Source organism: Microtus oregoni, unplaced genomic scaffold (genome assembly GCF_018167655.1).
Source record: "Microtus oregoni isolate MIOR12 unplaced genomic scaffold, Mior012 000015F_ref0000493, whole genome shotgun sequence".
In the NCBI taxonomy this organism is placed as follows: Eukaryota; Metazoa; Chordata; class Mammalia; order Rodentia; family Cricetidae; genus Microtus; species Microtus oregoni.
The window spans coordinates 24,542,048-24,554,388 of NW_024543074.1; positions in this window are offsets into that span (position 1 = coordinate 24,542,048).

The window sequence follows — 12,341 nt, forward strand, 5'->3', positions numbered from 1 at the left end:
GTAAGACACATTGAACTTTGCACAAAGTTTCTGGGAGCCACATGTTTGGCTGTGTAGGTGGGTTATGCCCCTAGCACTATGTAAGACCAAAAGTCAACCTGTAAGCCCCACCTGTCAAAGGACCCAGTAACTTCCTGGAATGCTGGGAGTTGTAGTTCTTGGAAAACAACAATGCCACATTGGAAAATAAGATGCCTAATGGTTTTGTCCTTAAAAAGTCCCTACAACACGTGTCTCATAGCTACTTGCTGGGAATTCCAGAGATTGGTCCTAACCAAAGTCTATCCCTATCGGTATTTAATTAAAGCTTGCTTCAACTGGATAAAAATTGTGGAGCTGGGTTTTTTCTTGTGAATCTCAGAATTATCATTTGCAGTCCCCAGCAAGATAAAAAAAGACCCTCCCAACCCAAATTCTGGAGCTAGGCTCTTCATTGGCTCCATTCTCAAAAAAGAAGATATATAGTAAGAGTGTTTTTTTTTTTTTTTATTTCTCTCTCTCTCTCTTTTTAATGGAGGTCTCTTTTTTGGTAAGTCATAGAAACTTTTTTTTTTTTTTAATAGCTGTGACATTTTCCTGCCTGGTTTCTGGATTTTGGTTAGGGGTACTCTATCTGGAAGGAGGGAGGATCTGATCTGATGAGGTCTATGCATCCCCATTCAGGTCAAAGGGAGACAACTCACGACCCCCTGGTTAATTCTGGTTAATTGTTTTTTTTTTTTTTTTTTTTTTTTTTTTTTTTTTTTTTTACCTTGTCTCTAGTTTTTTCTTTCTTTTGATCTTCCTTGGGAGCACTCTAGTGACACTGGGGGCCAGTATGCTCAAGCATTTCAGAGAGCCCTGGAACATGGGTGTTTGTCAGCAGGGTTTCAACACCCAGGCTACACAACAGAACTGAGGAACCATAGGGCATTTCACAACATTGGTGGCCAACCTGAGAATTTGGACAGGCCCAGCAAGGATTTGGGAGCTGAGGAAACTCAGAGAGGCCCATCCAGAGAGGTGGGATTATAAGGGAACTATTTAAAAAAGTGATCTCCTATTTTGTTAAGAGAGTTTCTCTTGGCCACACTGGTGGATCTCTGAAGCAGAGGACTCCAAGGGTTAAACACTATCCTGCGTTTCCAGTTGTTATTTGGTTCTGTGTTTTCTGTGGTGGCTTTGATTCTGTGTCTTGTCTTGTGGGGTGTACCTGTTGTTAGGCATTCTGACGTGGCGTGACTGGATAGATGAATGACAGGACCGATTTGCTCTTTTGGAGATGTCTCTCTGGAAACAGTGGAGCTTTTGAAGAACAGGGTTCAACAGTAGGATGTGTCGGGGGCAGAATGCAATACTTGGGGCCCGGGTGCAGCTCTGAAGAAAAACCCAGGGCCTCATTCAGAAGCCAGCAGGAGCCCCCGACTTTGGCTGAGCCCCCCTGAAGCTCCCCCGCACAGCTGGAGATCCAATTCCAGTGCCATGGTCTGTAGCTGCTGTCTGTGAGGCTCAGGAAATTGCCCAGCTGCTACTTTCACAAGCTGCGGCCGTATCAGAAGGTTCCATTACCCTCTCTCCTTTGGAACTGGGGGAGGTATGGAAAGTTTTGTCTGCTTGAATGTATGAATGTGACCACTGTATGTTTGTTTCTGACTGGTCTCCCTTGAATGTGTGAGCTTACTGTGTTCTGTGTTTCTTTGTTACAGCTCAGTTGTTACTGTTGCAGCCAGTGATGGCCTAGGAACTCAGACTTTATCTCTGGGCTCTCTGGCATTGGAGCTGATATAATAGGGATTCGAATATCAGTTGGGTATCAAGAATATTAATGTTGTTTTATGCTGTTCTACTTTATTAAGAGACTGGCTCTGGAATTGAGTTACGGCTTGCCATTTTTTTTTTTCATATATAGGCATTCTTTTAAAGTCTCTGTGCCCAGGGAGAAAAAGTGTGACAGGGAGAAAAGAAAAAGCAGAACAGCTAAAGTGATTATTGGTCTCATTTAAATTGCCAAAACCTATTATGAACTTTCTGTATCATGGGATTTGCAAATTTATTGGCTATTGGTTAAAAATCTGTAATATTTGTAACAAAACATTAACTTAAAACTCATAACATGGGGTTGATAGTTGAAAGTCTGTGCAAAGGTAATCTTAAAGGAACCACGTCCATGATTCTGTTTGGGGATATAAGCAACACGTGCGTGGCCTGCTGCCTTAGGCAATCATGTGGCTGGCAGTCATCTTTGTGAGGGTTGCAAAAGAAAGATGTCCTATGGCGTCACCACCATCTTGATTAAGGGCAGCTGTGTGGTACGGGACCAAGGTGACAACAGATCTCCAAAGATGCTTTTGAATTGGGATGCCTTTCTGTTCCTGCCCTGTCTTGAAAACAAGGCTATTGAAAGATAGGACCTAAAAACAATGCCTTTAAATGAGGTATTCAATATGCACCTCCACGCATACATAGACAAGAATGTACCATGCTGGCAGACAGACTTTATAGTAAAAGTCACTCACGCGGTGTTGGTTTTAGAGACCTTGTATCGTTGGGGATCAACTTTCTCTTCTGCAAATTATGTATTTTATTTTGAGAGATTTTTAGCTTCTTCTTCTTCTACTTTTTTTTTTTTTCGAGACAGGGTTTCTCTGCAGCTTTTGGTTCCTGTCCTGGAACTAGCTCTTGTAGACCAGGCTGGCCTCGAACTCCCAGAGATCCCCCTGCCTCTGCCTCCCGAGTGCTGGGATTAAAGGCGTGCGCCACCACTGCCTGGCTTTTAGCTTCTTTAAAATAAAAATTTTGGAGTCTTACAGAAAATTTAAATAAAAATAACTAAATAATTTTAGGAACAGCTTTTAAAAATATTTTAAATTTATAAGGCTATGGTGCATTCTATAGTTATAAAATATTTTATTATAATGTCTATTAATATGTAATCTTGATAAATAGATTGAAAGACTAAACATTAGGGCCACAGCTATGAGCACCAAGCACTAGAGGCTGAGGTATTCTTACTTACGATGCAGTAAGACAGGGCCCTAAGCAGTCTGGCAAAGGGACTTCTTACCTAAGTTCTGTGCAGGCTAACAGAGCCTTATTTATGAATGTATGTCTAACCTCCTTGTTTGTACTGAAATCATTAAGCTGTAGCTATTTTGGTAGACTTAGTCGTACAAGAAACTATTTTATTCTATAATGGTACACTATGTAAGGACCAAGAAAATAAACTTGTCAATCTCTCTATGGACTGAATTCGTGAAAAGAGCTTCAATTAAAAATTTGTATTTTTTTTATTATAAACTGCTGAAGATGATTAAGCTTTAATTTATTATGTTCAGAACTATACTTGTAGTCATGCTAAGTAATAATGCAATTAATTACAGGAAAAAGCTTTATTCTCCAAGCAAGGACTTTTTTTTTATTGAGAAAAAAAATTTCTGCCTCCTCCCAGCCTCCCACTCCTCCCCTCTCCCCCCCCACTCCTCTCCCTGTCCCCCCACTCCACTCTCCCTCTCCCCCTCCCTCTCAAGTCTGAAGAGCAGTCAGGGTTCCCTGCCCTGTGGAAAGTCCAAAGTCCTCCCCCCTCCATCCTGGTCTAGGAAGGTGAACATCCAAACTGGCTAGGCTCCCACAAAGCCAGAACATGAAGTAGGATCAAAACCCAGTGCCATTGTCCTTGGCTTCTCAGCAGCCCTCATTGTCCGCCATATTCAGAGAGTCCGGTTTTATCCCCTGCTTTTTCAGTCACAGTCCAGCTGGCCTTGGTGAGCTCCCAATAGATCAGCCCCACTGTCTCCGTGGGTGGGTGTACCCCTCTTGGTCCTGACTTCTGTTCCTCATTGGGACTTTGGGAGTTCAGTCCAGTGCTCCAGTGTGGGTCTCTGTCTCTATCTCCATCAATCGCCAGATGAAGGTTCTATGGTGATATGCAAAATATTCATCAGTATAGCTATAGGATAGGATCATTTCAGGTTCCCTATCTTCAGCTGTCCCAGGAACTAACTGGGGATTTCGTCTTGGGCACCTGGAAGCCCCTCTAGGTCCAAGTCTCTTCCCAACCCTAAGATGGCTCCCTTAATTAAGATATGTGCTTCCCTGCTTCCCTATCCAACCTTCCTTTATCCCAATCATCCCGTTGCCCCAAGTTCTCCCCATCCTACCCTTCTCACTTTTCTCTCCCCATCTCCCCTTACCCTCCTCCCACCCAACCCTTAAGATCCCATTTTTTTTTGCCTGGCAATCTTGTCTACTTCCGCTACCCAGGAGGATAGCTATATGTTTTTCTTTGGGTTCACCTTCTTATTTAGCTTCTTTAGGATATCAAATTATCGACTCACTGACCTTAATTTATGGCTAGAACCCAATTATGAGTGAGTACATCCCATGTTCATCTTTTTGGGTCTGGGTTACCTCACTCAGGATAGTATTTTCTGTTTCCATCCATTTGCATGCAAAATTTGAGAAGTCATTGTTTTTTACCAGTGAGTAGTACTCTAATGTGTATATATTCCACACTTTCTTCATCCATTCTTCCATTGAAGGACATCTAGGTTGTTTCCAGGTTCTGGCTATTACAAATAATGCTGCTATGAACATAGTTGAACAAATGCCCTTGTCATATGATCGGGCATCTCTTGGGTATATTCCCAAGAGTCGTATTGCTGGGTCCAGGGGTAGGTTGATCCCGAATTTCCTGAGAAACCGAAACACTGCTTTCCAAAGTGGTTGCACAAGTTTGCATTCCCACTAGCAATGGATGAGTGTACCCCTTCCTCCACAACCTCTCCAGCAGAGGCCATCATTGGTGTTTTTGATTTTAGCCAATCTGACAGGTGTAAGATGTTATCTCAAAGTTGTTTTGATTTGCATTTCCCTGATCACTAAGGAGGTTGAGCATGACCTTAAGTGTCTTTTGGCCATTTGAACTTCTTCTGTTGAGAATTCTCTGTTCAGATCAGTGCCCCATTTTTTAATTGGGTTAATTAGCATTTTAAAGTCTAGTTTCTTGAGTTCTTTATATATTTTGGAGATCAGACCTTTGTCTGTTGCGGGGTTGGTGAAGATCTTCTCCCAGTCAGTGGGTTGCCTTTTTGTCTTAGTGACAGTGTCCTTTGCTTTACAGAAGCTTCTCAGTTTTAGTAGGTCCCATTTATTCAATGTTGCCCTTAATGTCTGTGCTGCTGGGGTTACACATAGGAAGCGATCGCCTGTGCCCATCTGTTGTAGGGTACCTCCCAATTTCTCTTCTATCAGGTTCAGTGTGCTCGGACTGATATTGAGGTCTTTGATCCATTTGGACTTGAGTTTTGTGCATGGTGATAGTTATGGGTCAATTTTCATTCTTCTACAGGTTGACATCCAGTTGTGCCAGCACCATTTGTTGAAGATGCTTTCTTTCTTCCATTGTATACTTTTAGCTCCTTTATCGAAAATGAGGTGTTCATAGGTTTGTGGGTTAAAATCTGGGTCTTCTATTCGATTCCATTGGTCGGCTTCTCTGTTTTTATACCAATACCAAGCTGTTTTCAATACTGTAGCTCTGTAGTAGAGTTTGAAGTCAGGGATGGTAATGCCTCCAGAAGTTCCTTTATTATATAAGACTGTTTTGGCTATCCTGGGTTTTTTGTTTTTCCATATAAAGTTGATTATTGTCCTCTCCAGATCTGTGAAGAATTTTGATGGGAGTTTGATGGGGATTGCATTGAACCTATAAATTGCCTTTGGTAGAATTGCCATTTTTAGTATGTTGATCCTCCCAATCCAAGAGCAAGGGAGATCTTTCCACTTTCTGGTATCCTCTTCAATTTCTTTCTTCAATTCCTTAAAGTTCTTGTCACTTAAAGATCTTTCACTTCCTTGGTTAGAGTTACCCCAAGATATTTTATGCTATTTGTGGCTATCGTGAAAGGTGAAGCTTCTCTGATTTCCCTCTCTGCTTCCATATCCTTTGTGTATAGGAGGGCGACTGATTTTTTGGAGTTGATCTTGTATCCTGCCACATTACTAAAGGTGTTTATCAGCTTTAGGAGTTCTTTGGTGGAGTTTTTGGGGTCGCTTATGTACACTATCATATCATCTGCAAATAATGAAAGTTTAACCTCTTCCTTCCCAATTCGAATCCCCTTGATCCCCTTATGTTGTCTTATTGCTATTGCTAAAACTTCAAGCACTATATTGAAGAGGTATGGAGAGAGTGGACAGCCTTGCTGTGTTCCTGATTTTAGTGGGATGGCTTTGAGTTTCTCTCCGTTTAGTTTGATGTTAGCTGTCGGCTTGCTGTAAATAGCTTTTATTATATTTAGGTATGACCCTTGTATCCCTAATTTCTCCAATACTTTTATCATAAAGGGATGTTGAATTTTGTCAAAAGCTTTTTCAGCATCTAATGAAATGATCATATGATTTTTTTCTTTCAGTTTATTTATATGATGGATTATATTGATAGATTTTCGTATGTTGAACCAGCCCTGCATCTCTGGGATGAAGCCTACTTAATCATAATGGATAATTTTTCTAATGTGTTCTTGCATACGGTTTGCCAGTATTTTGTTGAGTATTTTTGCGTCGATGTTTATGAGTGAGATTGGCCTGTAATTCTCTTTCTTGGTTGAGTCTTTGTGTTGTTTTGGTATCAGAGTGACTGTAGCTTCATAAAAGGAATTTGGCAATGCATCTTCTGTTTCTATATTGTGAAATACATTAAGGAGTATAGGTATAAGCTCTTCTTGGAAGTTCTGGTAGAATTCCGCATTGAAACCATCTGGTCCTGGGCTTTTTTTGGTAGGGAGGTTTTTGATGACAGCTTCTAATTCTTCGCGACTAACAGGTCTATTTAGATTGTTCACCTGGTCCTGGTTTAACTTTGGTATATGGTATTTATCTAAAAACGTGTCCATTTCTTTTACATTTTCCAGTTTTGTGGCATACAGGCTTTTGTAGTAAGATCTAATGATTCTTTGAATTTCCTCTGTGTCTGTGGTTATGTCCCCCTTTTCATTTCTGATCTTATTAATTTGCATATTCTCTCTCTGCCGTTTGATTAGTTTGGATAGGGGTTTATCAATTTTGTTGATTTTCTCTAGGAACAAGCTTTTTGTTTCATTGATTCTTTGGATTGTTTTCTGTGTTTCTATTTTGTTGATTTCAGCCCTCAGTTTGATTATTTCCAGTCTTCTACTCCTCCTAGGTGAGTCTGCTTCTTTTTTTTCTAGAGCTTTCAGGTGGGCTGTTAAGTCTCCAATGTGTGCTTTCTCTGTTTTCTTTAAGTGGGCAATTAGTGCTATGAACTTTCCTCTCAGGACTGCTTTCATAATGTCCCATAAGTTTGAATAGGTTGTTTCTTTATTTTCATTGAATTCAAGGAAGACTTTGATTTCTTTCTTTATTTCTTCCTTGATCCAGGTGTGGTTCAGAAGTTGACTGTTCAGTTTCCATGAGTTTGTAGGCTTTCTGGGGGTATCATTGTTGTTGAATTCTAACTTTAATCCATGGTGGTCTGATAAGATGCAGGAGGTTACGAATATTTTTTTGTAACTGTGGAAGTTTTCTTTGTTACTGAGTATGTGGTCAATTTTTGAGAAGGTTCCATTAGCTGCAGAGAAGAAGGTATATTCTTTCCTATTTGGGTGGAATGTTCTATAGATGTCTGTTAAGTCCATTTGCTTCATTACCTCCATTAATTCTCTTATTTCTCTGTTAGGTTTCTGTCTGATTGACCTGTCCATTGGTGAGAGAGGAGTGTTGAAGTCTCCTACTATTAGTGTGTGCCGTTTGATGGCAGCCTTGAGTTATAGTAATGTTTCTTTTACGTACGTGGGTGCTTTTATATTAGGGGCATAGATATTCAGGATTGAGACTTCATCCTGATGAATTGTTCCTGTTATGAGTATAAAATGTCCCTCTCTATCTTTTCTGATTGATTTAAGTTTGAAGTCAACTTTGTTAGAAATTAGTATGGCCACACCTGCTTGTTTCTTGGGTCCATTTGCTTGATAAGCCTTTTCCCAGCCCTTTACTCTGAGTAGGTGCCTGTCTTTGTGGTTGAGGTGTGTTTCTTGTAAACAGCAGAATGTTGGATCCTGTTTTCGTATCCAATCTTTTAGCCTGTGCCTTTTTATAGGTGAGTTGAGTCCATTGACATTAAGTGATATTAATGACCAGTGGTTGTTAACTCCCGTCACGTTTTTAGTAGTAGAGTTTGTGTGTTTCCCTTCTTTGAGTTGTGCTGGTGAAGGGTCTCTAGATGTTTGAGTTATTGTGGTCATTGTTGGACTCCTTGGTTTGTGATTTTCCTTCTATTACTTTCTGTAAGGCTGGATTTGTGTCTACGTATTGTTTAAATTTGTTTTTATCCTGGAAGATTTTGTTTTCTCCATTTATAGTGAACGAAAGCTTGGCTGGGTATAGTAGTCTGGGCTTGCATCCATGGTCTCTTAGTTTCTGAAGTACATCTATCCAGGACCTTCTGGCTTTCATGGTTTCCATAGAGAAGTCAGGTGTAAGTCTGATAGGTTTACCCTTATAAGTAACTTGACCCTTTTCCTTTGCAGCTCTTAATATTCTTTCTTTATTCTGTATGTTTTGTGTTTTGATTATTATATGGCGAGGAGATGTTTTTTTTTTGGTCCAGTCTATTCGGTGTTCTGTATGCTTCTTGAACCTTCAAAGGAATATCTTTCTTTAGGCTGGAAAAGTTATCTTCTATAATTTTATTAAATATATTTTCTGGACCGTTGAGCTGTACTTCTTCTCCTTCTTCTATCCCAATTATTCTTAGGTTTGGTCTTTTTATTGTGTCCCAGATTTCCTGAATGTTTTGTGATGAGAATTTGTTGGTTTTGCTTTTTTCTTTGATCAGTGTGTTTATTTTCTCTATGGTATCTTCAGTGTCTGACATTCTTTCTTCTCTCTCTTGTAATCTGTTGTTAGTACTTGTCTCTGTAGTTCCTGTTTGTTTACCCAGATTTTCCATCTCCATCCTTCCCTCGGTTTGTGTTTTCCTCATTGCTTCCATTTCATTCTTCAAGTCTTGAACCGCTTCCCTAACCTGTTTGATTGCTTTCTCTTGTTTCTCTTGGTTTTCTTGTGTGTCTTTGAGCGATTTATTCATTTCCTCTACCTTTTTGTTTGTAATCTCTAATTGTTTATGGCAGTTTTTCACCTCCTGTTTAAGGTCCTCTATTATTTTCATATAGTTCACTTTTGAGTCGATTTCTTCTAATTCTTCTGGAGTAGGGTGTACAATTCTTCTTATTTCGGGATCCCTGGGTTCTGGTGGTGTCATGTTGCCTTTCAGGTTGTTGGAGGAATTCTTGCATTGGTGCCTTCCCATCTCTTCCTTCAAATGGAGCCAGGAGAGGCCTGGTGTCTTGGTCCAGTCTTTGCTGTGATTGACTCTCTGGGTGTATCTCTTCAGTGTAGAAGCAGGTTCCCATCCAGATGAACTCCTCAGCACCAAAACATGGACGCCTGGTAGTCCAATGACCCGAGGACAAAAGGGGGAACTTGGGGGGCAGGGTGGGGACGAGTAGAACACAGGACACCCTGCCGCACAGGCTGAAGGTGCATGTCCTCCCTTACCGGGGGTCCTTGAGGCCTGCTCCTTAGGTAGGCTCTCACCGCTCTGGGTGGGTAGCTTTAGTGTAGGAGCAGAAAACTGTTCCTGAGCAAAGGACCTTTCAGAAAACGAAGACTTGGGGGGGGGGGGGTCGTGTGTAAGAAAGACAGCCCTGCAGAAGGAGCTGGGGGAGGGGGGTTTGTGCTCTCTTCCGGGACAATCCACCCCTGGATAGCACACACTCACCCGTCCAGATGGGATTCCTCAGCAACTAAACAGGGCCGCCCGGTAGCCCAATGATCCGGGGACAAAAGGATGAACGGAGCAAGGGGGGGGGGCGGTATCCAGAAGAGCACAGGAGAGCCTGGCGCATGCACGAGCTGAAGGTGCCCGGGCTCCCTTACAGGGGACCCTGAGGCCTGCCCGGTAGGCAGGCACTCACTGCTCTGGGTGGGTAGCCTTAGTGTAGGAGCTTAAAACTGTTCTTGAGCACTGGTCCTAGCATACAGCAGGGCAGGGTTGGGGAGGGGTGCTGGGGGCCTGGGTTGTGTGAAAGAAAGACAGCCCTGCAGAAGGAGCTGGGGGAGAGGGGTTTGTGCTCTCTTCCGGGACAATCCACCCCTGGATAGCACACACTCACCCGTCCAGATGGAATTCCTCGGCAACTTTTTTTTTTTTTTTTTTTTTTTTTTTGAGACAGGGTTTCTCTGTAGCTTTGGAGCCTGTTCTGGAACTAGCTCTTGTAGACCAGGCTGCGAGTACTGGGCTTAAAGACGTGTGCCACCACTGCCCGGCCAAGCAATGATTCTTTAGGTAATATATAATTAACAGCTAATGGTTTTCAAATTCATTAGAGTCTGCTGAACATGGCATTTAAGATGTTTAAACTTACTATGACATAGACTCCCAGATCCTAGCAGTGACCTCTAAGGTTTCCAAGAAGATAATAGGACACGACAATGACTCCACCTGGATTGTGGTAATGATGACCACTGGACAAGCCTGCCCCAATGCCTCATCTGCCACCAGGACCAAACTCTGAAAAACCAGGACACTGGAGAGTTGATTGCTCCACTTCACCTGACAAAGCGATGTTAGTCCCCCCATATTCCTCCTCCACAGGGAAGCCTCTCATCTTCTGGGCCTAGAAGCCAAAGACTGATGCTGTCCTGGTATCTCTGCTCTCCAGCACCCTGGAGAACTCAGGAGTCTGGGATGTCTGTCTAGGTAATGGACTAGTCTCTGCCATTTTAATTGATACATAAGCCATTTGGATTATACCCCCTGCTGTAATTTATCCTTCTGAGATCTCTGATGCCTTTGATGGCTAGACTAACTGTGGCTTTGTTAGTTTGGTAGCACCAGGCCACCAGCTTCTTCTGCCAAAGCCACCTTCTTCTTCTGTAGCCACCTTGTAAGTTCATCTAGAGCTACAAGGTCTCTTGTTAAGAAAAAGCAGACAGGGTTGCCTTGCTAACAGGCTTCGTATTAAAGGACAAACAGGTTTCAGCTGTAGCTTTTCACTAAAGGAACGTGCCTTGCAATGACTGGTCTCAATGCAACGACTGGTCTCACTAATAACTACTCATATCTCTGGTAAATGATTTGATTCAAGAAAAGGTTTATTAAAGCCCATGCAAGTTTCCAGGGTCTAAAAATGTTCTAAAGTATATAAAGGCCTGAGGATATGGAAACTTGAATAAGTTCTGAGTGTCTCAAAAATGATTTAAGATGTATAAGTGAAGCTGTAAAGGTATAAGAAAGCCATTTAAAGTATATGAAAATGGGAAATGTTTCAAATTCCTTTCCCCTTCTATGCTATTGTTACACTAAGATTTCAAAGACACAGAGTTTTAACATTGATCGGTGGAGTTCTGATAGGCTGGTAGAGCAGAGATGTGTTCTAGAGATAGGCTATCTGTACTAGTTTAAGGGCCTAAAGGGTCTGTCTGGTTTTATCTTAGTCATACAGGTAGCAGAGAAGTCATTTGGGTTGCTATCCAGCTCTGGTCCTGGTCGTAGAAGCTTGAGAGAGGCTCAGGTCATTTAGATTATTAGCCATGCCCAGTCTTGGTTGTAAGAGTCTGATATGGCCTGGCCCAAGAGATAAAGCAGTCACCAGGCTGTTAATAACTCCCAACTCTCAGCTTTTTGGCTAAAAGAACAGATTTGTCATCTGTTCTTGGAAAGACAATTCTATATGCTTGACATTCCTGATTTATTTGGAGAACTGTGAGTTCAAAGACCTTTGTGCTATGCTCCCAACATTCTCTGTTCCTTCTCTTCTTATAGAAAGTCCTTAATATTAGTATTGGCTCCTTGAATGATGCCCGAAGTCCCATAGGTATTCTTCACGCCCTTTCATTCTTTTGCATTTGCTCCTCTAACAGGGTAATTCTAAATGACCCGCTTTCACACAGTCCATTCTTCCTTGGGCCTGATCAGGTCTGCTCTTGAAGCTCTTTATTGGTTTATTTCATTTCAGTTTTTGTGTAACTCAACTACAACATTACTGCTCTTTTTTGTAGCTTCTGTTGGGTGAACTTCACATTTTATTTCTGTATCTGCTTCTTGGTTTTGCTGAGTTGTTTATCTGTGCCCTTGTGTAGGTCACGGAACCTCTCGAAGATGACTGTTCTCCCACCTCCCCAGGGGTAGGACGTTAGTCAGCTTTGTGCCACTGTGGCAGAATATCTGAAATAGAAACTTACAGGAAAAACATATTTATATTGGCTCATGGTTTCAGAGGGTTGTTACCCGAAGTTGTGGTCTGGGTCAGGTGTTTCAGGTTCCTGGCTCCTTATTCAAA